This window comes from Solanum lycopersicum, chromosome 5 (genome assembly GCF_036512215.1).
Source record: "Solanum lycopersicum chromosome 5, SLM_r2.1".
In the NCBI taxonomy this organism is placed as follows: Eukaryota; Viridiplantae; Streptophyta; class Magnoliopsida; order Solanales; family Solanaceae; genus Solanum; species Solanum lycopersicum.
This window is the reverse complement of record NC_090804.1, coordinates 12,545,023-12,571,911: the sequence shown is the minus strand read 5'-3', so window position 1 is coordinate 12,571,911 and position 26,889 is coordinate 12,545,023. Positions and strand designations below refer to the sequence as shown.

At 37.5% G+C, this 26,889-nt stretch overlaps 1 long non-coding RNA gene across 1 annotated transcript; it reads left to right on the top strand.

Moving 5' to 3' along the window:
* The first annotated feature begins 2,075 nt into the window (after window positions 1-2,075).
* LOC138348521 (uncharacterized) lies at window positions 2,076-26,561 on the top strand. Its single transcript, XR_011221174.1, has 2 exons — window positions 2,076-3,945; window positions 25,096-26,561. It is a non-coding gene; the product is annotated as an uncharacterized lncRNA (long non-coding RNA).
* Window positions 26,562-26,889: the final 328 nt, after the last annotated feature.

The window sequence follows — 26,889 nt, the reverse complement described above, 5'->3', positions numbered from 1 at the left end:
GTACCAGTAGTCTCTCACATAATGTCCTCTCTTTTCACGATTGTAGTACTTCTGCATTTGCTGATTTTTTAAGCCTTTCGCCTGCTTGTTTTGTCATTGAGTTCTTTGATGTTGAATCTCTTGGTCTCCCCCTGGTCGTGAGCTTCTCTCCGCTTCTGTTTTTTTATAGGCTTGCCTTTTGCTGAAGAGCGCCTTATCTTCGTCTTTCATAGTAAGACTTGATAATGGATTCCTTGAATCTTCTTCATTTTCCAACAGATTTCCAACTCAGATAAAGTTGATTTTGTGTCCCACACTCGTGTGGCTGTGATAATGCCTTTGTATCCAGCCTTAGCCATGAACAATAATTCTCTTCATTCTTGTCTGTGTGATTTATTATTCTCTGGATCTCATTTTGATATTTTATCTGATAAAGATTTTACCTTTGAGAAGTATTGATTGATTGTCATATTCCGCTGAGAGATCGACAAAAGATCATTTTCAAGCCTTTGTAATCTCGCATCATTCTTCTTTATAAAAATCATCACCAAGGTTTCCCAAGCTTCTTTGGATGTCTTGGAATTCTTAATTCACTATAGAAACTCATCCTTGATGGTTACAGTGAGAGCATACATGGCCTTTCCAACTTTGACCTTCCACCTTTTTGCTGCTTCAACATCTATTTGTGGTGTGTGGTGTCTGATCCACCGATGATATCATGTAATTCCTGACCGAGAAAGTAATATTGCATTCTCGTGCTCAATGATCCGTAGTTGCTTGCATTGAGCTTTTCAACTCTATTGAGAGTGCTTGCAAAGTCTGCCATTGATAAGTGTCTCGCAACTTGTAGCTTCTGACAATAGCTTGTAGGATCTTCTTTAAGTTCCTGCCTTGCTCTTATCCACAAGGCTCTAATAACACTTGTTGAATATTTTTTGGGTGTGGAGACGGCGGGGCACTATCGATTTATCACAATCTTGAATTTTATTATATCAAAGTACGAATCCGCTTCGGTCTTACAATCTTGATCACATTTGTTACTTGCTTCAGTAACACTCTTTACTTCAGCACTCACTCTTATTTGCTCTCTTGCTTACTTGCTTGGTTGTTTTCTTTCTTTCTTGGTTGGTTGCTTACAACTCAAATGGATCACCTCTATTTATAGGAGGTGTTGGAACAATCTAGCTAAGCAGATTTTTCTATCATATTCTTGAATATTCCTTCAACTACTTAATTCTAGAATTACCTTATCTAGAACATTTCTAGACCATCCTTTTTAGAATAATCTTTCTAGAGATCTTTCTTCAATTCTCCATAACTCCGAAATATTCTAAATTTTTCTTGACTTGTCTTAAGTACATAATTAAGTTGGTTATGAATTCTTAACATGATATTCATCTATCTAGGCCATTTAGTTGAACTTAATGTGTTCATCTTACATGATAAGCACAAGAATTGATTGCTAAAACAATGCCTTACTGTGTTATGAACTCATGGAAACACAATTCGAGTCATTCCTCTCATTGATCAACAACTTGAACTGATGTTATGTTACTTGTTTAAGGATAATTTTTAAGATTACTGGTTACACAACTTCTCCCTTTCAGAAATAATGTCTTAGAGCACAAATAATCATAATTGATGACCGATGTCCAATGTAGGATTAGGCTTGGTTAAATTTTATATCTAAACAGTGTTTGTATATACTTTTTTTTAAAGGTGTAATTTAGGTGTAACAATTGGTAGACAAAATTTAGTGTTGACACCCAAATCTTGACCCTCCCCGATATTATTCAATTATCGAGTTTCTCGAGTTTAAACAATTTTGTTTTTTTAAAAAATAATTTTATAAGCCCAAAATACTTTTCAAAGTCATTTTAAGTAACATAGTCGATTTTCATATTTTATAAAAGATTTTAATTTTAATAACTATTTTATTAAAATAGTTTAGTTTAGATTATGTTTATTGCTTTGAATCATTAATCTAATTGAGTTAATTACGTTATTTGTAAAATTATAGAAGCTTTTTAATTAATCTAAATTGGGCTTATGGCCGTCTTCTTGCCTTAAACACTTTCCAGATCATCTTTTGAGCCCATTCCCTTTTCCAACCCAACATTCCAAATTACTCCCAGGTTCAATCTTTAATTCTCCTCCAAATTCAACCCAACAACTTTTTTGACAATCTCCACCAACCCATCAGCCAAAACCCAATTCTCCTTTAAACCCGACCCACCCGTTTCTCTCTCTTCCTCTTCACGCGTTTCCAGCGCTTCAACAGCCTCTCCAACGCGAAATTCCCAGAAAACGACCCCTCCAACGCGCCCCACGCGAGAGAACGCAAGGGAGAGTCGAGGATGAAGCAGCGATGAACGCCTGCGTCTTTTGTCGTCTTCCTCTGCAAAATCCCTCTCCCTCGCTCTTCTTATCTGATCGTACGGAGAAAGTTTGAGAATCGTCATTTGTCAGCCAACGTGTCTCAATTTCTGCGATTACCCGTCCTTGGCTCAAGATCGGACGACTCTCATCCTTTTCCCGTTGTGAAGTTGTACGAAGGTCGTACCAGTGACAGCTTTGGCCTAGCCTTCTTCTGATTTTCCCACACCCTCCTAACCCGAAAACCCTAGTAATTCCCCTATAAATACCCTTTACTCCGATGATTTTAGGGGTTAGATTTTTTGGGGATTGGATTATTTTTTGGAGTCTTCCTTTTCCTTAGAGGCAGCACACTTGCGAAAGAGAGAGTTACGAAGCTAAGGAAAGTCAGGAATCGTTAATCATATACATTTACGTGTGAATGCTTAAGAAAGAGACTTCAAAAAGATTGAAAGTCCCGATTCTGCTTCCTCTGTCCACTGGCTCGTTTTGAGATGTTCGGAGTGTGTTCAGTGGTGAAAGTTTGCTGCCTCGCTCGTCGTTTCCGTTCGCCGCACCCTAAAAGGTGACTTTCACATCGTCTTCAAGTACAATTCATTGTCAACGTGTTGTTGCTTAATATGACTGTGTGAAGCTGTTTATAAACTGTCTGAGATCATTTTGACTTGTCATTGGCTGCAAATCGATGTTGTAACTCGTTTATGATTCGATTGTTATTGTTTAGAAGGTATGTTGTTTTTCGGCAGTGACTTCTCTGCTCTTTACTGTCTGTCTCGTTTGGTTGGTTGGGAAAGTTGGAAATTCAGTTATGAAGTTCGAAATCACCTCCTATAGGTGATTTCGGCTTTCGTACTCTGGTATACGATTTGTTCTTTACATATTTCGAATAGCTTAAATCGTAAGGATTGAATATCTGGCTTCCTTATCCCATCTTACTCTTCTCCTGTCTAAACTTTTTTTCAGCAAAAAGTGGCATACATTGTTTCTATTGTTTATTGTGTTGCTCATGTGATTTTTTTTAAGTATAGTATACATAGTTTTCTTAACGTCTTAGCCTAAGTCCGCGTTGCATTTTCGAGTTTAAATGAACTAACGGCCTGTTCCATTTTGCTTTTTCATGAATTGGTGGTTGTCATTTTAGTATTTATATGTCTTTATTTCAATGATTTTTTTTCCAGCTTATGTGTTAGTTTGTAGGTTTGATATTGGTAGTTGCCTGGAAAGGTTGAATTTTGGTTTTATAGCGTCTTATCTAAATAGGAAGATTAAAACTGTAGTAAGCTGATGTCCATAATTTTAAACATTCAAATTACATTTTGTTCTGACTTGAACCTTGTGTTGTGTGTTTTAGCTTAGTTGGTCGCTACCTTTTGATGACACATTTGCCGGGTTTAGTCGTAACTGTGATTTCGGCTGGATGTTGTTGTGCTTTTTTCAAAAAATAAAATTATACATATATAATTATTTAGAAGGTCATTATATATATATATATGTGTGTGTGTGTGTGTGTGTATATATATATCTTGTCTTTTAGCGATGAATTAGCTTCATGAGGTTCCTTGGTGGAGTTATTTTCGAATATAGTATGAGGTGTATTGTTTGTTGAATATGCAATATGATTTCCCCTTGTGCATTTTGATTCTCAACGTTCCAATGCTCACAAGTGTGTATATTTTTTTTCTATTAAGCATCGTAGCACTTTCAATTTATGAACTTTTGTCATCTACTAAGTCAACTTAGTTTTAATTCTTCTAAAAAGGGGGGGTCACTTACTTCTTTTGGATACAATAGTTGGGTTTGTCATTCATTTATTTTCTCGATTTTTCTTTCGTATCGATCTGGTCATGTCTTATTTGTTATCTTTCCATATGCTAATTCCTTTCCATTTTTATTGCACGTAAAACTCCTTCCAAGTCCCCATGGACTTCACTCCAATCCCTTGCACTTTCTCATTGAGCCATAAAGGCTCAAAACATCTCCCTCGAGTCGTAGACCCCCTCAAAACTGGTGTGCAGGTTAAAACACAGCAAATGTGTTGCTGGAAATTATATCTGCAGGTGTTGAGGAAGCTGTATACCAGCTGTATACATATGTTATACACCAATATACAGGTAAAAATACGCACAGGGGAGCAAAATTCGAATATAGGTTGATAACAGTGAATATATACTGTTGGAAATTATTTCTTAGCTTTCGAAAGTTTAAGAACAGGTCGATATACAACCTTTATACACCGGTATACATATGTGTTATACCACAGATGAGTGTAAAACGCGAGAACGCAAGTTTAACGTACAGGGATTTCGAATTCAAGTAAAATGCAGGAACAATGAATAAATACATGCACGGAATGTATCCCATATACATTGGTATACATAATTTATACAGCAATACAGTAGTAAAAATAGTATAAAAACAATAAAGGTACAAAATACGTTGAATTAATCCGTAAAATACAGGTGGAAGCGTGAGAATGCATAATTCAAATAAAATACAGGTTTCAAAAGTCCAAAACGGAGCGGATATACATCATATACAGAAGTATACATCAAATGTATATCCCAGATTTTCTTTTCAGGAAAGATGGGTCAAGGCCCATCTTGCTCCCATGCAGAATTTTGTGGAAAAGGGCCAGGGCCCAAAGGTGAAAAATGATGAGGGGAATAGGCCCCATAACTTTAAAATTCCAGTTGGCCCATTGACGAGAATTGAGGGTCAAAAGCCCAAAATTGACATTTTCCTCTTTCGATCCTTATTCATTTGTAATTATGTTGACTAACATTATTTTGTTTGGGTTTTAATTTAATTAATCCTCAAAGATGGTCATTTCGTTATTTTATACATATATCTATATATATGTATTATTTTATATTTACTTAGCTTTTATTTTAGCTTAGTCTACATTTGATTCTCTTCCCTTAAAATGATCCCCTTTGTTATTTCCCCTTACAGATAAGAAAATAAGAACAAGCAAGTAAAATTTACTTAGTTATAATTTTATAATTATTTAGAAGGTCATTTTAGTCAAATCGCCGGGCAACCGCGAGTTAGCGCACATTTCGTGGGCCTAACACCTTCTCGGAATGAATATTTGAACTTCGAACCTTTTTCAATTGATTTTTATCTATTTTAAATCTTTTGAAAATTAATTTTAAATTTTTTCTTGATTTTATCAAAAATCAAGTGGCGACTCCGTAATTTGGATAAATTCATTTCTCTTAACTCATAAGATTAATTGGTTTTTTTCGAAACTTAGTCATTTTTCACTATTTTTATCAAATTATATATTTTAAAAGTAAAATAGACATGGCGACTCCACTGGGATTAATTAAGTTCTAACAATGAGATTTGACTGTTTGACTGATTGTTTTAATTGTTAAAATAATGTTTGTGACGAATATGTTTAAATTTTCATATAAAAATTGTCATTGCATTTCATGGCATTTTCTGATATATATGTATAGTATATTAAAGAACTGTTTGCGGAACCGCAGCCGGACTTTTTTATACTCGCTCTTTTTCAAAATTAGCAGCAATTTATTAGTTCGTTAGGCGTCCAATGGTTGTCCCGGTCCTTTCAAAAAGTCACTCCTAGTCAACTAGCGTAGAGCCAAGCCAAATCTCGAATTTAGGAGCATTTGAACTAAGATGACCCGACGCCCAAGGCGTGTTGGACCAATTAGAAGCCCACCTTGTGTCTACTTGGCCCAAATTGTCAAAAACAGACAATCATGCTTACGTGTTAATTGAAGGATGTATATGCATTTTAAAAACAATTTGTTGTATACGGGGCGGGGGGTTGACTAATTTTTGTTTGTTATTTTTGTAGGTGCATCCGGCATACAAATCATTGAAAACAAGAATGGTTACTATCCCCGACCCTTTCCTCAAAGTATGGTGGAGGTTCATGAACAACGATGATAAAAACATTGTTCAGAAACACATAGGTCACCTCCCGTCACAGTTAGAGATGAATGCGTGGCATAGCCTAATTGGAACGATGGTCAAATTCTGGGATAGTGAAAACATGGTTTTTCGATTCGGGGAAGTAGAGTTGACGCCAACTATAGAAGAAATCCTTATCAACAATGAAAGTGTCGTCATGTGCAACAAAAGGAAACGACATCCAGATACAGATCTCCTAAATCTCATAATATGGGATTTCGCTAAAATTAGAGAAAAGTTGTCATTGGTTAAAGCCGAGTGGATGGACAAGCTCCCTGGCCCAAATATACCATTCAGAAAACTATATTATCGATTTGGGCGTGTAAGGGTTTATGAGAAATATAAAGACGAGTTCGTTTCAAAAGAAAAATGGAAAGAGACGCGTCCCCTCGCATTTGCGATATGTTTTCTCGGACGATGGTTTTCCCTCAAGGGCCAAAATACACTATTCATCCTAGTGTATTTATGGTCACTCATGCCATTTTCTATGGAGTGGATTACAAAACATCAACAAAGTACTACACTTTAGCGCCTATGATTCTAGCCGACATCTACAAGGCTTTAGACAAGTGTCAGAGCGGAGAACACTTCTTTCAAGGGTGTAATCTGATACTACAGTGGTGGATGATGTGACATTTAATCAAGACTCATAACCCAAAAGAACCAGATCCCCTAAGACAGTCCGATGAGCTACATGGTCATGATTGGTGGTTGTATCACAATCGTTGCAACAAGACTAAAGGAGAGAGTTTTTGGTATCCGAGGCTTCTAGGGCTGAGAGAAGAAGACGTACAATGGTCAATAGATAGTTTGGTGGTAACTAAGAATATGGTGGTTCGAACTGAAAAGGTCCCTTATTTGGTATTTGCTGGGTTAAGAGGGACTAGACCATATGCTCCCAGTCGAGTTTTGAGACAACTAGGAGGGAAACAAGAGTTGCCCCAGATTGCAGATATGAGGAAATTCGTAATAAACCACGAAAATGGGCGAGTTGCATTTGCTGAAGACATGTGTAGGATGCGGAGATCTTGAAGAGTGTTGGGTGAGCCTGTACCAAATAGGTTTCGTCCAGAATGTTCGAGGGATTACAAAGAATGGTTGAAAAAGAGTCTCGCTGGAACTATTGAGCCTAGTCAAAACGATCCTCACATTATTGCCGACGTTGGAGCCAAACATCAAGTCCGCCTTCACCACCTTCAAGAGAAGTTTGATAGGAATGAATTAGAGCATCAACTTCGTCACTCAAAAGATGCCAAAGTCATAGCTCAATTTAAACAAGAACTACGGAGATCCAGACAGTGCATGGCAGAGTTAGATGATAGCATGGAACAACAATTTCAATCGATAGATGGATTTAGACATCAAGAAGGAGCTCGATTGGCAAGAGTTCATCTCTGGGCGAATAGATTTGCTATATGGGAGGAAGTCAACATCGCCCAGAGGACCAGACTTGATGAAGGATCAGATGAGGCTTGAATTTTAGTTACCATCCCCTGCGTGGGACTGCTTTATTTGTACTTGTTTTGTAACTTTTTTTCAGAACTATTTCTCTGTTTTACGTTTATCAGACATTTTGGATGGTATTAATGAAATGTTTTGGGGACAATAAATCTAGTTTAAAAGGCATATACATCCTTCAATTCGTTAAGCCTACCCTTGGCATAAAAGGGTCACAAGCATGTTTAGGACGCGATATATGTGTGTTTAACTGCTTATGTGTTATGTTGCTATGAATGAGGATATAATAGACCCATTCCTATCCAGAAATTTCTAACTAATATACAGAAGCCACTGTTACAAAATGTCCGCCCAAATTTTAGAGTCTCAAGTTTCTCACTCAAAAGACACCTTCTATACCCCAAATCCTAAAACACTGTTCTACTGTATCAGGAAAGGCAAAATTACCGCTATGGACAAGGGTAAGAACATCCAGATGAAACTCACTAAAAAGAACTACAAAGAAAGATCGAACGGATCACTCGGGAAATTCAAGAAGCCAAGAAAGAAGGGCTCAGAGTCGACATAGCCACCGCAATTTACAAAGCTGCAGCTGTGACATTGGATGAGGATCTGGAATCGCAGATGAAAATAAAGAAAGATGTTGAGATGGAGACAGAGAGCTTGATAGAGAATTTGGATGCGCTTCGGTTGAAAGTGAAAGAAATAGAAGCGAGAGAGGTGAGGATAGATTCGGAGACCGCCGCTCTGTTAGTTGAAAGTGTGTTACTTGACAAGGAACTGACAACCCATAGCAACCTGATGGGAGGAAAATACCCCGCCTATGAGCAAGGAGCAGCCAATAGTGGTCCCGACAACGTTCACCCTGAAGTGACTAAAGGAGGATGACGGCGAGGAAATTGTTTACAAGCCTCCATTCCTAGGTCATCTGAAAGGAGGAGACTAATGTTGCAACAAGAAGGGAAATGATTAATGTGTCGTCATCATTTCATCTTTTAAAAGAAGACTCTATTATTGCCTTTCAATTTCCTTGTAATCATAATGGAATGAATGAATGAAAATTATTTCCTTGTATTCGAACTACGTTGGGCTTGAATTCTCCTTGTGAGATACGTAGGCAGCCTCCCTAGGCCCGGGCCCTATCTTTAATTTTTTTTCATTTCCCCCTCCATGTTACGAGAATATACTAAGATCAGATCAATAGACGTCAAAAGCAGCTGCAAGAAAACCGTAGCTCAACGTGATTTAGCCTTCCTGAGATAGCGTCAAAACTAAAATAAGCAAACTCTTGTTTGTTAAAAAATGTGTTTCCATCCTCACTCGTGGGTTGAAGATATCCTAAAACAAAGCAACTTGTGTGTTTATCTGCTCTCTGTGTGATATTATGTGTTTTGTACTCTGAATCTGCACTGACGGATCTACCTTTGAGTTGTTTTCCTTCTCAGGTACTTCGAAACTGATCTGTGTCGATTGAAATCTGGCTGATCATCCTTATTTCACCAGATCAAAAGGTCCTGCAGATTCCTTCCCTAGACAAAGCTCAGACAGAGGAAAGGCACTTATAGGAGATAACAATGAAGAAGTGAGTCTTACTGATGTTGTAGTGGCCCAATCAACCGTAGCAGAACAGAATGAGTTGATTATGCAGTTCATGCAACATATTGCAGAAATGAGAGTGGGAATGCAACGGAGAAAGGATCTGCCTCCACCTGGATTTGCTTCTAATGCTGCTGATGGAAGGCCTCCAATCTACTTCCCTTCTTCAAATATGGATCCAACTCAGAATCAGCCATCTACACCTGTTCATAATCCGTCGGTTATAGATCTGACTACCCAAAATCACCAATATGCTTCAACATCCTACCAAACTACATCCCCTCTTCAAAACAACCCTCCTAAAATGCCACCCCATCCCCAAAATACTCACCATCAAACCGCTCCACCGCCACAAAATCAAAACCAAAACCAAAATCAAACGGATTTCAACCCCCAAACACCTCATCACCATTTAAATTAGAACACCAGTCCTCAGTCCTACCCACAGAACTACCAAACCGCCCGAAACGTTCCAAGTCCCTCTATAGCTCTACCCCTGCTAAAGAGAGCCACCTTCCAAGTTCCCGTTCCTGCCGAGCACGATGTGCACGGTTCTGAGTTGGATCACTATGAAGAACAGGAAAAGGAATGGAAGGCAAAGGAGGATGTGAAGATCGATATAAAAGATGAAATCAAAAAGGCCATGAAAGAGATACAGTGCATCCCCGACACCGCTGGACTCAGTTACGAGGACTTGTGCATCCACCCAGATTTGGACCTTCCATAAGGGTTCAAGATCATGAAGTTTGACACCTTCGGAAGAGTGGACAACCCCATGGCTCATTTGAGAGCCTATTGTGACCAACTCGTGGGAGTTGGCTGGGATGAGGCTTTGTTGATGCAGCTTTTCAGCCGAAGCCTGTGTGGGGAGGCCCTTGAGTGGCTTACCTCACATGAAACCAGGCAATGGCCCAGTTGGAATGCGTTTTCCAAAGATTTCATAGAATGATTTGCCTACAACTTCGAAATAGTTCCCAATCGGTATTCTCTAGAGAAGATGAAGCAAAAGCCAACTGAAAGCTATAGGGAGTTCGCCTATAGGTGGAGGAAGGAAGAAGCAAGAGTAAGGCCGCCCATGACTGAGAAAGGGATCGTGAAAGTGTTTGTGCGGGTGCAAGAGCCAGAATACTACGACGGAATCATGTTGCTCGTTGGAGCAAAATTTGTCGAGATAGTCAAAATTGGTGAGACTATCGAAGACAGTTTGAAATCGGGGAACATAGCCCGTGTATCCGCATCACCTGGATTTTCTGGATTGCCGAAGAAGAAAAGATAATAAGTTGCCGCTGTCTCGTATAGGGGAAGAAAAAAACCCCAGAAGCTCGTCGTATTCCCAAGGTCGTTCCACACCTTCCCCAAAGTCCCACCAAGCTTACTACCCACAATCAAGTCATCCCAATAACCATAATACTACCTTCACTTATCCGAACACCCAAGTTTTGTTGTACCAGAGTCCATCCCTTAATCTCCAAAATCTTTCTCCCATGTACCCAAATTACCCTCAACCATACTAAATTCAATCTCCCTATCAGAATATTGCTCCCAACTGTGCCAATGTACAGTCGATCTACCGAGCACCCCCACCCATTTATCAAGTCCAAGCTCCATTATACCAAAATCCCCTTTCGAACCACCAAGCTCCATCGCCAAATTAGCAAATAAACCCATATTCTAGAAGCCAATGACGAGCTTACTCTCGGAGGACAGATAAGGACCAGGCTAAGAGGCCGATAAGCGAAGGGAAGTGGAAGAATTCTGGATAATGATGCAACCAAAGGATTATTCCATCGTCAAACATTTAGAGAAGACCCCGGCTCAAATCTCTGTATGGCCCCTGCTGATGAGCTCTCAGTCCCACAGGCAGGCCTTAATGAAAGCTCTTGATGATACATACGTACCCTCAGGTATAAGTAGTGATAACGTGGCTGCCATGATTTCATCAGGTTATTCGAGGGCACCGAATCTGCTTTTGTGACGATGAGCTGCCAGTTGAAGGAAGATCACATAACAAACGCTGCACATCACTGTGGTATGCCGTGAGAAGGTTGTCAACCGCGTTTTAGTAGATGACAGATCTAGTCTGAATATCTGCCCGTTGTCGACATTGATGCAGCTAAGGTTTGACCTTGGGAAACTGGAGCAAAACCAGGTCAACGTGAGAGCTTTTGATGGGGTTCAAAGAGACACGTTGGGGGCAGTGAATTTGACCCTTCAAATGAGCCCCGCGGAGTTCAGCGCGCAATTTCAAGTATTGGATATAGATAACAGTTACAACCTTCTTTTGGGAAGGCCGTTCATCCATATGGCGGGAGCTGTCCCCTATAATCTCCATCAAATGATGAAGCTTGTGTGGAAGAATGAAGAGTTGGTTATTTAGGGCGAGGGAAGTCACCTCGGCAGGTAGGTGCCAATCATCGATGAGATTTCGCGAGGTACATATTTTTACACGGTGGAGTTGGTGAATGCCACCGGTGATGACGCCATTGTGATGCTGCAGAACGGTTTTGAGCCAGGGTTGGATTGGGAAGAGATTCCCAAGGAATTATTGAGCCTGTTTCGGTCCTCGTCAATGGATCCAGATATGGTTTTGGGGTACATCCCCACATATGATGACATGAAGATGAAGAAGAAAAATGATCAAGCGTTGGCCAAGCCGATCCCACATCTGTATCAGTCCTTTCCAATCCGGGAGTATGCCGAGCCTGAAGACCTTAGGGAAGGAATCTGTGATCTTTTTGAGGAGATCAATGATGTTATCGAGGAAGAAGTCAATCTAGCTGGTATCCGCGTTGCTGAACCAGGGGAGGTGCTACAAAACTGGACCTCCACGCCGATCCCGATACCCCAAACTCTTCGGTAGAATGACGTCATTTCATGCACATTAAAATCGGTGGTTGTCCGGAGGAGGCCCAAGACCCACCATTTCTGCATTTTTCTTAACCGTTCAAATTTTTGAATTTTCGTTGTGATGTTCAAAAAGGCAACATGGCCCATGCCATGGCCAAAGTTTGCATTGTTTTTAAATGAAAGCATTTTTATTTTAACTTTATTTATTTAGTTGTTTGTTATGCCTTACTTTCCTAATTTTGTCTTTTTACGATTTCAGTAACATAAGTTACAGACCTGCAAATGTCATGTCATGTCACGAGCTAAATGAACAAAATGAGGTAGGTGACGAATTTTGACAGTTTGAGAATTAACATAAACCGAATCTAGAGGAAACGGAAATGGTGAAATTGGGAGATCTGGAATGTGTTAAAGAGGTTAAGATCAGCACCCACCTAAATGAAGCTTAGAAAGAGGGCCTAGTTTATTTGCTTGCTGAATATAGTGATGTGTTCGTTTGGGAAGTCGGTGACATGCAAGGGTTGAGTACCGATGTCGTATCTCATAAGCTGTGGATTAACCCGGGGTTCGATCCGATGAAGCAAAAAACTCAAAAATTCAAGCCTGAACTGAGTTTGAAGATTAAGAAAGAGATCACCAAGCAAATAGAGCCCCGATTGGTGGAAGTGATACAATATCTAACCTAGCTGGCCAATGTTGTTCCGGTCGCCGAGAAAGACGGGAAAATCAAGATTTGTGTTGACTATAGAGATCTCAAATAAAGCTAGTTCGAAGGATAATTTTCCATTGCCGAATATTCATATTTTGATTGACAACTGTGCTAGACATGAGATGCAGTCGTTTGTGAACTGTTACACAGGCTATAACCAAATTCAGATGAATGAGGAAGACGCAGAAAAGACGGCTTTCATCATATCTTGGGGTTTATATCACTACAGGGTGATGTCGTTCGGCCTCAAGAATGCGGGTGCCACTTACATGAGAGCTATGACGATCATTTTTCACAACATGATTCATACGGAGATTGAAGTATATGTGGATGACGTCATAATCAAATCCCGCGAGAGTTCGGATCATTTGACACATCTAAGGAAATTCTTCGATCGTCTGCGTCGTTACACCTTAAAGTTAAATCCCGCCAAATGCGCTTTTGGGGTTCCAGCCGGAAAGTTTTTGAGATTTATAGTCAGTAGAAGAGGTATTGAGCTCGACATTTCTAAGATTAAAGCAATTTAAGAGTTACCTCCGCCAAATACGAGAAAAGAGGTTATGAGTTTTTTTAGGGAGGTTAAATTACATCACTCGATTTATAGCTCAATCAACCGTGGTGTGTGAGCCTATTTTCAAGCTGCTAAAGAAAGTCGCCCCGACAAAGTGGACTAAAGAGTGTCAGACTGCTTTTGATGCTATCAAGAACTATTTGTCCAACCATCCGGTATTGGTTCCTCCGCGAGAAGGGATTCCTTTGTTGTTGTACTTGTCTGTCTCAGATAGCGCATTCGGATGCGTACTTGGTCAACACGACGAGACAGGAAAGACGGAAAGGTCTATCTATTATATAAGCAAGAAGTTTACTCCATACGAGTCCCTTTACACTTTTTTGGAGAGAACGTGTTGTGTTTTGACGTGGCTTGCCCAGAAATTGAGACACTATTTGTCTTCGTATACTACATTTCTGATTTCCAGAATGGATCCATTGAAGTATATTTTCCAGAAAGCGATGCTGACCGGAAAGGTTGCCAAATGGCAAATGCTGTTGAGTGAGTTTGATATCGTGTATGTGACTCAGAAGTCAATAAAGGCACAGGCTTTGGCTGATCATCTTGCAGAAAATCCCGTTGATGAAGAGTATGAACCACTTAAGACTTATTTTCACGATGAAGAAGTGTCATTTGTGGGTGAAGACATTTCTGAAGCGTATCCAGGTTGGAGATTATTTTTTGATGGAGCGGAAAATCATCAAGGTAAAGGTATTGGAGCAGTCTTAGTGTCAGAATCTTGTAAGCACTATCCCATGGCAGCTAAGCTCCGATTTAATTGCACAAACAACATGGCCGTATACAAAGCTTGTATTCTTGGTTTGAAAATAGCCATCGACATGAATGTTTACGAGTTTTTGGTTATTGGAGATTCAGACCTCTTGATTCATCAAGTTCAAGGAGAATGGGTTGTGAAGAACCCAAAGATTATACCTTACGTACAGCATGTGCAGAAGCTGTGCAAAAGGTTTCGCAAGATTGAGTGTAGACATACTCCCAGAATATATAATGAATTGCCCGATGCTCTTGCCACCATCGCTTCGATGATTAAACATCCGGTTACATATTACATTGACCCTTTGAATATAGAGTTGAAAGAACATCCAATCCATTATTCCCATGTTGAAGCAGAACCAGACTGTTTGCCTTGGTATTTTGATATAAAGAAGTATTTGGAGTCTGGAACTTATCCTGAAGATGCTACAGCCAACCAAAAGAAGTCGATACGCCATATGACCCTCGGTTTCTTTTTAAGTGGAGAAGTCCTTTATAGGAGGATTCCAGATTTGGGTCTTCTAAGATACGTTGGTGCTGTCGAAGCTGCGAGGCTTATTGAACAGATACATGCCGGATTGTGTGGTACGCATATGAATGGGCTCACTCTGGAAAGAAAGATCCTACGAGCTGGATATTTCTAGATGACTATGGAGAATGATTGTTGCAAGTTTGTGCAAAAGTGCCACAAATGTCAAGTGCATGGTGATTTGATCAGAGTGCCACCTCACGAGCTTAATGCTATGAGCTCACCTTGGCCATTTGTAGCTTGGGGTATGTATGTCATCGGTCCGATAGAGCCAGCCGCTTCTAATGGACACAGATTTATTTTGGTCGCCGTTGATTTTTCACTAAGTGGGTGGAAGCAGCTTCTTGCAAGTCGGTAACCAAGAAAGTGGTGGCTGATTTTGTTTGCAACAATCTGATATGTAGATTTGGAGTGCCAGAGTCCATCATTACTGATAATGGCGCAAATCTCAACAGTCACTTGATGAGAGAGATATGTGAGCAATTTAAGATTACTCATCGAAATTCAACTGCTTACCGTCCCCAAATGAAAGGAGTTGTAGAGGCCGTCAATAACAATATCAAAAATATTTTGAGGAAAATGATTGACAAGCATCGAGGTTGGCATGAGATGTTACCATATGCTTTATTGGGGTACCGCACGAATGTCAGAACATCAACTGGAGCTACTCCATATTTGCCGGTATATGGAACAGAAGCAGTTATACTGCTGAAGTCGAGATACCGTCTTTGAGAATCATCCATGAAGCTGAGTTGAGTAACGATGAATGGGTTAGCAAGCGGATTGACCAACTAAATTTGATTGATGAGAAGAGAATGGTTGTCGTCTGTCATGGTCAATTGTATAGGCAGAGAATGGTTCGTGCCTTTCACAAGAGAGTAAGAGCCATAAATTTTGAGATTGGTCAGTTGGTTCTTAAGCGTATTTTTCCCCATCAAGACGAGTACAAAGGAAAGTTCGCACCAAACTGGCAAGGACCTTACATGGTTCGCAAAGTATTATCTGGAGGTGCTTTAGTCCTGTCGGAGATGGATGGCACTGTATGGACCAAACCTATCAACTCAGTTGCTGTCAAGAGATACTACGTGTGAAGCTTCAGTTTGCATTTCTGTTATTTACTTGTAATCGTTCTGTTTGCTTGTATTTGTCTTGCTTAAAATTTTACCCCTCTTGTAATGAACTACGTTTGACCTGAATTCTCAAGAATGAGATACGTAGGCGGCCTATGTCGGCTTCGGTCACCCCACTTATCCCCTTTAATTATGTCTCTGTATCTAAACTACGTTCGACCTGAATTCTCAAGAATGAGAATCCTAGGCGGCCTGTATCGGCCTCGGTCGGTTTCTTTGTAAATTTTATTTTTGTTAACCTTTAAAAGGAACTAAGTTTGACCTGATTCCTGCCTCAACGGGATACGTAGGCGCCACCAGGGTTCGGTCATGTCTCCTGTAAGATTTCTATAGAAACTGGGACAGAATTTTTGAGAGGGACTCAAAAAATTCTCGAAAAAAGAGATTCTTCCTCAGCAAGTCAAGGCAGAAGATATTTCGAGATTTGCAACTGGGACAGAATTTTTGAGAAGATCTCAAAAATTCCGCGATCTGCTCAGTTACAGTAGAGAGATAAGCAAGACAGTCAACTGGGACAGAAATTTGAGGATGACCTCAAAATTTCAGTACAGATTTATCTGCAAGGCTGGAGACTCTGAGAAATCCCCACCAAATGATTAGATAGGCCTTCAAGCATCAGACTCAACGAAGTTTGTTAATCTTGATATGACATGACTTGGTAGGGACCTTTTTTAGATACTACTTCTCGAAAATTTATTTCTCTTAAATTTTCCATTTTATGTTTCATTTGTTTTGGCATAAAATATTTCGTCTTATCTATCAAGAGTCGGAAGATCGGGAAATCAACTGGTGATAGCAAGACGAGGAGCAAACAACTGAAAAAATCGACACAGATCAGTTCGTTTTAAAACTAACAATTTTTCTGTGGACACAGGTTTATAGTTTTGCTCTGGAATCAAGAAATTCTTCCGATGAATGAATATGGAAAAGTCCAAAAAGAAGAAAACTATCCCAAAATCAATAGCTTCCCTTAGAAGCAAGAGGCATTTTATGTCACTTATGTCGAAGACTTGGGAATCTAAATTGTTTATTTCAATCAATTTCCAAACAACGTGAAATTTATAAAGAACGTTTAACCAAGATTCAAAGGTAAATCAAGCGAAATCTCAGGGGAGAGTTTATGGTTTCCGTAAAGGAAGCTATCTGTATCACATTATCAAACAAGATAGTGTCGTTACCCGAAGGGGGTCATTTATTTTATTATCGATCAAGATGATGCATTACCCAGAGGGGACAGTTATTTGATTGTCAATCAAGGCGATGTATTAACTGGAGGTCGTTTTACCGTTATCATCATCGGATACGATATGAATATTCATGTAACGCGGAATATTCATGCATCGCAAGTCAATATCCATGTATCGCAGAATATTCATGCATCGCGAGTCAATATCCATGCATCGCGAAATTTTCATGGATCGCGAGTCAATATTCATGCATCGCGAATCAATACTCATGCATTGCGGAAGACCATGCATTGAGAGTCAATACTATGCATCATGAAAAGATTTCATACCTCACATAGATTATGCATCGTGAGAAGATTTCATCCCTCGCAAAGTTTACATATCACAAGAAGATTTCATACCTAGCGGCATTTTATGCATTGCGAGAAGATCCCATCCCTCACAAATTTTATACATCGCGAGAAGATTCCATTCCTCACAAAAGTTTACATATCACAAGATGATTTCATACCTTGCAGAATTTATGCATCGCGAGAAGATTCCATCCCTCGCAAAAATTTACGCCTCGCGGGAAGATATTCATGCCCCGCATGCAATCATGAACTACCGGAGAAGTAATCGGGCATCTAAGGAGGATTATACTCATCGGCATCAACTGCATTCTTTTATTTTGATTAAAGTAAACAATACAAAGAGTGAACCGACATCAAGAGAAGTGTCAGCACTGCATCATCTCTCATTCATGTTGGCCTCAGCATGCGGAGTACATTGACATCAAAAGAAATGTCGGCATCGCATCGGCATTCATTTATTTTGACATCAAGTGAAGAGTGCATTGAAGATTACAGTGCAAACACCAAGAATAAGCTTTATTTGCTTTACGTCAGACCGATCGAGTTGACGTCGAATATCGAGGAGAACAATGGAGTGTCGACATGGTAAAAAGACATTGTTCCCATCCTAATTGCATTTTTAAGCTGACGATTTTTATCTCAGTCTTTGTTGAGAGCATCCGAAAGGATGAATTCTCCAAAAACAACAGGTGCGGACAACGTCAAAAAGGACGCAGCACAACTTGAAACTTTTTCTTAGCAGCGAACTGGGACACAGTCCAAAGAGGAATGTCAAACTCTTAGGACACGAGCAGAGGAGCGACTTCCACCACAATCAAACGACACCCCTAGCATAAGACATATGGGTTCTTCTTTAATTTTGTCAGTCTCAGTCTCGCATTCGGAAATTTTGATTTACCGGAAGCAAGTCTCCAATCTAAGTGACAGTGCACCACAGTCATGGCTAAGAGGTCACAAGCCTCCTTTTCATACTCGTTTAATTTGTCGCTTATCAAAAGCCAAAGGTTATCTAGCATAATGGATTTCCTTTTCAACTGATCGAGTCGAACTACAAGCGGCCTGATTCCTGAGGTATAAGGATATGTAGGTGAACTCAACATCGAAAACTCGGTTGTATTCCAACATTCGCTCTCGAATCTTATTCTCGAGCAATTCGGTACCTTCATAATTCGATATCGAGGTGGCTTTTGAATTCTTTCAACATCGTGCGTCAAATCAAGCGTTTCGAACTACAAGTGGCCTGAATTCTCGTATAGCCTGAGGCATGTAAGAAACCCATTTCCGGAGATCGTCCATAATTCGTACAGTCCGCACCCAAAATCCCTCCCCTAAAAGATGAAGATTAGGTCGGTCAAAATTGGTGTGGTCAATTTCATTTTCCTCGAATTTCTTGCATCAATCCAAGTAAAATGAGGGACAGTTGTTGACACCCAAATTTTGACCCTCCCCCGATAGTATTCAATTATCGAGCTTCTCGAAGTTAAATAATTTTTTTAAAAAAAATAATTTTATAAGACCCAAAATACTTTTCAAAGTCATTTTAAGTAGCATAGTCGATTTTATATTTTATAATTAGTAAATTGTTTTATTCATATATATAATTTTAGTAACTATTTTATTAAAATAGTTTAGTTTAGATTATGTTTATAGCTTTGAATCATTAATCTGATTGAGTTAGTTACGTTATTTTGTAAAATTATAGAAGCTTTTTAATTAATCTAAATTGGGCTTGTGGCCATCTTCTTGCCTTAAACACTTTCAATATCATCTTTTGAGCCAATTCCTTTTTTCAACCCAACATTCCAAATTACTCCCACGCCCAATCTTTAATTCTCCTCCAAATTTAGCCCAACAACCTTTTTGACAATCTCCACCATCCCATCAGCAAAAACCCAATTCTCCTTTAAACCCGACCCACCCATTACTCTCTCTTCCTCTTCACTAAGTGTGGCAGCGGTACCGAATCGGAAGAATCGGTCCGGTAATTACCGGAATCGGTACTGTGCGAAACAGTAACATTTCAGAATCGGTATCGGACGGGTCCGAAAAACCGATAAAAATGGTATTGTTCCGTCCCGGTCCGGAAGGGAACCGGTAGTGTACCGGATCGGACCGGACCGGTAACTGAGACGGACCGGTAATTAAAAAAAATTAAAGATTTAATTTTTTTAATTGAATAAAATTTTTATTAAAATAATTGGGCAATTAAAAATTTAAATTTCAAACTTTAAAAGGTAAAAAAAATTAAAATTTTTCAAACTTTAAAGTTATAAAATTTAAATTTCAAACTCTTAAAGTTTGAAATTTTTAAATTCAAACTTTAAAGTTTTAATTTAAAATTTTCAAACTTTTAAAGTTTCAAATTTAAATTTTTCAAACTTTTAATGTTTCAAATTTTAAATTTTTAAATTCAAACTTTTAAAGTTTGAAAATTTTAAATTTAAACTTTTAAAGTTTGAAAATTTTAAATTCAAATTTTAAAGTTATAAAATTTTAATTTCAAAATCTTAAAGTTTGAAATTTGTAAATTTAAACTTTAAAGTTATAAAATTAAAAATTGACTATATTAAAAATTAAATTTAATACAACAATATTTAAAAAAAAAAAAAATTAAGGCGAATAGCCTATATTTTTATTAATATTTATTTGATATTAAAATTACATTTACAAAAATATTAGTAGAGTATTAAAAGATTTAATCTACACATCCAACTTCTAGGAAGGGTTCTGTTTGAATTAAATCTCGAATTATCATACTTTTACTAATAGTTGGTGCCACCATATAAATCCCTTCGTAAATCATTCAACATTTCTTTAGTAACATGTTCGGGAATTGGTTGAATAGAAAGATATTCCATTGCTTCAATCTCGCCTTCACTATAATCCTGCACTACTTCATCAACGTCATCTTGAAATTTGGTCAGTAGTGGTTCACGACCCAAATTTCTTCTCTCGGCATTAATCCAATCTCGAAATAATACCGATATCTCCAAGCTGTCGGCTGTTAGTGAATGCCTATGTTCTCCAAGTTGAAACCTTGCTGCACTAAAGATGCCTTCCGAAGCTACCGACGACACTTGCATTGCTAATATATCTCGAGCCATCGGTACTAGTTTTGGAAATCCTTTGCCCCAATTTCTCCACCATTGGAGAATATCTTCAGTAGGTTTTGTATTTTGATTAATATAGGCATCAAAATCGTTTCTATTATCGTGAGAAAGTTCAAGATAATCCTGTAAATAATCATCAATATTATTTTCATCAAATCTAACCCTAAAGTTTTCAGGTTCATTTTCACTTGATAAATTTATATTAGAATTATATAAATCATACAATTTTCTAGCTTCAATTTTTATGCTATATTTAACTTGTTGACAATTAGGAATTTCTTCTAATACATCATTAATATCTAAGTTAAAATACATTTTTTCAACCATTCTTGATGCACCTAAATCTTTATACTTAGGGTTTAACAAACATGCAGTTAAATAAATTTGAGGAATAGGAATATAATATTTTTTAATTTTTAGAATCATTTTTTCAATGATTGGTTGAAATCTTGGTTTATTTTTAAATTTATATAATTTTTAGAAGAAATCATACAAATATCAGGCAAAACATTACAAATTGATGCATAATAAAGTACAAATATTCTTTTTGTAGTTAAGTAAAAAACTTTTAGGAAATCTATAAGTTCATTTATATCATGTCAATCATTATCATCTAGTCTATATGTCATATCAGAATTATGAGCATTCAAAACCATTTGTAAGGGTATTCGATATTCATATGCGACTACAAGCATTTCGTATAAAGTATTCCATCTAGTAGCCACTGTTTTTGGAATTTTTCTAGGTGGAAGATTATTTTCAAAATAGCGATTTTGAAAATCTTTACGCCTAGACTTAATTTGACATTTAAATATAAAATGACATGCATTTTCAACTTTCGTACATCTGTTATCATACATATGTACACTATCTGTAACCATCAAATTATATATATGTGCACTACACCAAATATGATAATTATCACCATAGAAAGGACAAAGTGTAGGTTTTAAATATTCAACAGCAGCATTATTACTTGAAACATTATCTAAGGTTATACTACTTATTTTATCACATATTCCATAACTTTGTAAAATATCTATAGTTTGTGCAATATAACTACCGACTTTTTCCATTTGACAACATTTATAACCTAAAATTCTTTTTTGCATATACCAATTTTCATCAATCCAATGTGCAGTAACAATCAAATAATCGTTACCGTTTATACTACGATCCATATCAGAAGTAATAGCTATTTTACAAGTATTATAATAAAATAAACAACGAAGATATTGAAAATATTGTGCATGATAATCAAATACAACCTTTTTTTATTGGATTTCTAGCAAAACCTTTAAAATTTGTATTATATACAATTTGAATATGATGTATAAAACCGGGATTTTCAGCAAAATTAAATGGAAAAGCCATAACACATATCACTTTAGCTAGTTCTTCAGATCTTTTTCTGTACTATATGAAAGTGGTAAACTAGAGCCAGAAACATTAGACGGATTTAATTGTGTTTGTACCATGTTAGAGCCCGCCTACTCCTACATTTTAAGGAAGGGGGGTACCTTTTTTTTCAGCTTCCGCTACCACTTTAGCATGCAAAAATTCATTTTTACAACAAGACATTAAATGACTACTCAAATGTCCCGTCCCGCCAGATTTGCTAACAGTTTTATGATTTAATCTATGTTTACATTTATTACAAATAGCTTGTGTTTTATCTTCGTTTTGTGTCATAAATTGCCAAACAACTAATTTTTTAACACGTTCTACCTTAGGCCTAGGATGTACTGGGGGAACAGGGGCAGGACAACGAAAGGGAGCGGGACTGGGAGTATTAATATTCGTAGGTGGCTCAATTTATCATCATCATCATCAAAAGTAGGCGTATCACTATAATTATCAATATCATTATCATTATCATTATCATTATCACTAGGCAAATCCTCATCAAAATTATCAAAGTGACGTTGTAAATGTTCATGAAAAGGATCTAATCCTGAATTACTATCAATATTAAAAACCGTATCATCAACATGTGTATAATCATCCGTATTTATTCTTAATATAGTAGATTTTTTAGTTTTTGATTTAGAAGAACTACCGGTTTTTGTATTATCGTAGGATGTAAAGTTACAAATATTTTTTACACGCTCTAATGCACTTTTTTTCCCTTTTCTTTTTGAACAATATTTTTACCGAAATCCATATTAAAAAATTAAACGTGAGAATAAATAAAATACGAAAAATGTAATGCAAATTAAAAATCACAAAATAAATAAATAATTATTTAAATATAAATGAAACGTAAAATAAAATTTGAAACGAATGTACCAAATGTTTACTTAGAAAAGTAAACGTTTATGACCGCCGGAATTTAAGATATTATATATTATAGAATTACATATTAGAGAGTTGAGAGTTGAGAGAGTAGAAGATGAATAGATGATTTTGTGATTTAAAAGAATGAAATTTAGGGGGTATTTATAAGTAAAAAAAATAGGTTAAAGTGTAATTTTTAAAACTTTACGGTATTAAAAAAGTTTGGGGTGGGGTAGGGCTCCTATTGGCTGAAATTTTACTCAAATAGCCATTCGGGGGGCCCATTAGCCGTTACCCAACGGCTATTAATGGATATATTTTAAAAAATAAAAATTAACCGGACCGGACCAGACCGGTAATTTCCAGAACTGGGAAATACCAGTAAATACCGATTTTCGTCCCAGTACCTGTCCCGGAATCGGAAAGAACCGATCCATATCGGTACTAACCGGTACCGAACCGGACCGGGACGGACCGGACGGGTAACCAGTAAATACCGGTTCCGCTGCCACCCTTACTCTTCACGCGTCTCCAGCGCTTCAACAGCCTCTCCAACGTGAAATTCCAAGAAAACGACCCCTCAAACGAGCCCCACGTGAGAGCACGCAAGGGAGAGTCGAGGACGAAGCAGTGATGAACGCCTGCGTCTTTTGTCGTCTTCCTCTGCAAAATCCCTCTCCCTCACTCTTCTTATCTGATCGTACGAAGAAAGTTTGAGAATCGTAATTTGTCACCCAACGTGTCTCAATCTCTGCGGTTACCCGTCCTTGGCTCAAGATTGGACGACTCTCATCCTTTTCCCATTGTGAAGTTGTACGAAGGTCGTACCAGTGACAACTTTAGCCTTATCCTTTAGGAGGTTTCCAATTCAAAATGGGGGGTGGAATAACGAATTTGCCCTTGCCTTCTATCGATTTCCCCCCACCCTCCTAACCCGAAAACCCTAGTAATTCCCTTATAAATACCCTTTACTCCGATGATTTTAGGGGTTAGATTTTTGGGGATTTGGATTTTTTTTCGGAGTCTTTCTTTACCTAAGAGACAGCACACCTGCGAAAGAGAGAGTTACGAAGCTAAGGGAAGTCAGGAATCGTTAATCATATACATTTACGTGTGAATGCTTAAGAAAGTGACTTCAAAAAGATAGAAAGTCCCGATTCTGCTTCCTCTTTCCACTGGTTCATTTTTGAGATGTTTGGAGTGTGTTCAGTGGTGGAAGTTTGCTGCCTCGCTCGTCGTTTCCGTTCGCCGCACCCTAAAAGGTGACTTTCACATCGTCTTCAAGTACATTTCATTGTCAACGTGTTGTTGCTTAATATGACTGTGTGAATTTGTTTATAAACTGTCTGAGATCATTTTGACTTGTCATTGGCTGCAAATCGATGTTTTAACTCGTTTATGATTCGATTGTTATTGTTTAGAAGGTATGTTGTTTTTCGGCAGTGACTTCTCTGCTCTTTACTGTCTGTCTCGTTTGGTGGGTTGGAAAGTTGAAAATTCAGTTATGAAGTTTGAAATCACCTCCTATAGGTGATTTCGGCCTTCGTACTCTGGTATACGATTTGTTCTTTACATATTTCGAATAGTTTAAATCGTAAGGGTTGAATATATGGCTGCCTTATCCCATCATACTCTTCTCTTGTCTAAACTTTTTTTCAGCAAAAAGAGGCATGCATTATTTATCTTGTTTATTATGTTGCTCATGTGATTTTTTTTAAGTATAGTCCATTGATACATAGTTTTCTTAACGTCTTAGCCTAAGTCCGCGTTGCATTTTCGAGTTTAAATGAACTAACGGCCTGCTCCATTTTGCTTTTTCATGAATTGGTGGTTGTCATTTTAGTATTTATATGTCTTTATTTCAATGATTTTTTCCCTCTTATGTGTTAGTTTGTAAGTTTGATATTGGTAGTTGCCTGGAAAGGTTGAATTTTGGTTTTATAGCGTCTTATCTAAATAGGAAGATTAAAACTGTAGTAAGTTGATGTCCAAAATTTTAAACATTCAAATTACATTTTGTTCTGACTTGAACCTTGAGTATGATGTTTTACAGCTTAGTTGGTCGCTACCGTTTGATGACACATTTGCCGGGTTTAGTCGTGACTGTGATTTCGGCTGGATGTTGTTGTGCTTTTTTCAAAAATTATACATACATACACACACACACACACACACACACACACACACACACATATATATATAAGTTTCTTGTCTTTTAGCGATGAATTAGCTTCAGGAGGTTCTTTGGTGGAGTTATTTTTGAATATAGTATAAGGTGTATACCAGCTGTATGCATATTTTATACACCAATATACAGGTAAAAATACACACAGGGGACCAAATTCGAAATATAGGTTGATAACAGTGAAGATATACTATTGGAAATTATTTTTTAGCTTTCGAAAGTTGAAGAACAGGTCGATATACAACCTGTATACACTGGTACACAGATGAGTGTAAAACGTGAGAACGCAGGTTTAACGTACAGGAATTCCGAATTGAAGTAAAATTCAGTAACAATGAATAAATACATGCACGGAATGTAGCCCGTATACATTGGTATACACAATTTATACAGCGATACAGTAGTAAAAACAGTATAAAAACAATACAGGTACAAAATACGCGAAGTAATCCGGAAAATACAGGTGGAAGCGCGAGAATGGGTAATTTAAATAAAATACAGGTTTCAAAAGTCCAAAACGGATCGGATATACATCATATACAGCAGTATACTTCAAATGTATACCCCAAATTTTCTTTTCAGGAAAGATGGGCCAAGGCCCATCTGTCTCCCATGCAGAATTTTGTGGAAAAGGGCCAGGGCCCAAAGGTGAAAAATGATGAGGGGAATAGGCCCCAAAACTTTAAAATTTCAGCAGGCCCATTGACGAGAATTGGGGGTCAAAAGCCCAAAATTGACATTTTCCTCTTTCCATCCTTATTCATTTGTGATTATGTTGACTAACATTATTTTGTTTGGGTTTTAATTTAATTAATCCTCAAAGATGGTCATTTCGTTATTTTATATATATATATATATATATATATATATATATCCGAAAAGGGTAAATAGTTATTGTATATTTACTTAGCTTTTATTTGATTCTCTTCCCTTAAAATGATCCCCCTAGTTATTTCCCCTTACAGATAAGAAAATAAGAACAAGCAAGTAAACTTTACTTAGTTATAATTTTATAATTATTTAGAGGGTCATTTTAGTCAAATCGTCGGGCAACCGCGAGTTAGCGGACATTCCGTGGGCCTAACACCTTCTCGGAATGTACATTTGAACTTCGAACCTTTTTCTATTGATTTTTATCTGTTTTAAATCTTTTGAAAATTAATTTAAATTTTTTCTTGATTTTATCAAAAATCAAGTGGCGACTCCGTAATTTGCAAAAATTAATTTATCTTAAATAATAAGATTAATTGGTTCTAACAAAACATTTTTTCACTATTTTTACCAAATTATATATTTTAAAAGTAAAACATTTAGCATAATGTAATTAGAATAACATAGATGTGTTTGTCTTGCATTTTCTGGAATAATTAATGTGAATTGACTTATTTGGAATTGTATTTGGCTAATGTTATAGGATAATCTGGAAATCACTATAGTAAAGGTGATAAGGATTCACCTATCTAGTTATATTAGAATAGTTGTCCGTACTATTCAGTAATGTGAGTCGTGACAGAAATAAGGTAAAAATAACAATAAGATATCAAATACAAGAAAAAGGTAAAAAGGAGGAGGATTTCTTTTCTTTTTTTAAAAAAAAGAAAGGAAAAAGAAGCAAAAATAGGAAAAATTGAGGCACTTTTCTAGAAAGAAGCAATAAACAGAAAAAATGATAAAAAGAAAGCGTAAAACGCTCAAACTATTCGTTGTCAAATATCGAACTCAACTAGGTTGAAGTCGCATCACATAGAAAATAGGGTAATTACTAACTCGTATGTGATTATCTTACTGTAGTCAGTAATTTTCCAAATCAAACCAAATCACTAGTCGAGTTTTTGTTCGATTTGATTCGATTTACGGTTTGGTTTGATTCAATTTTCGATTCGA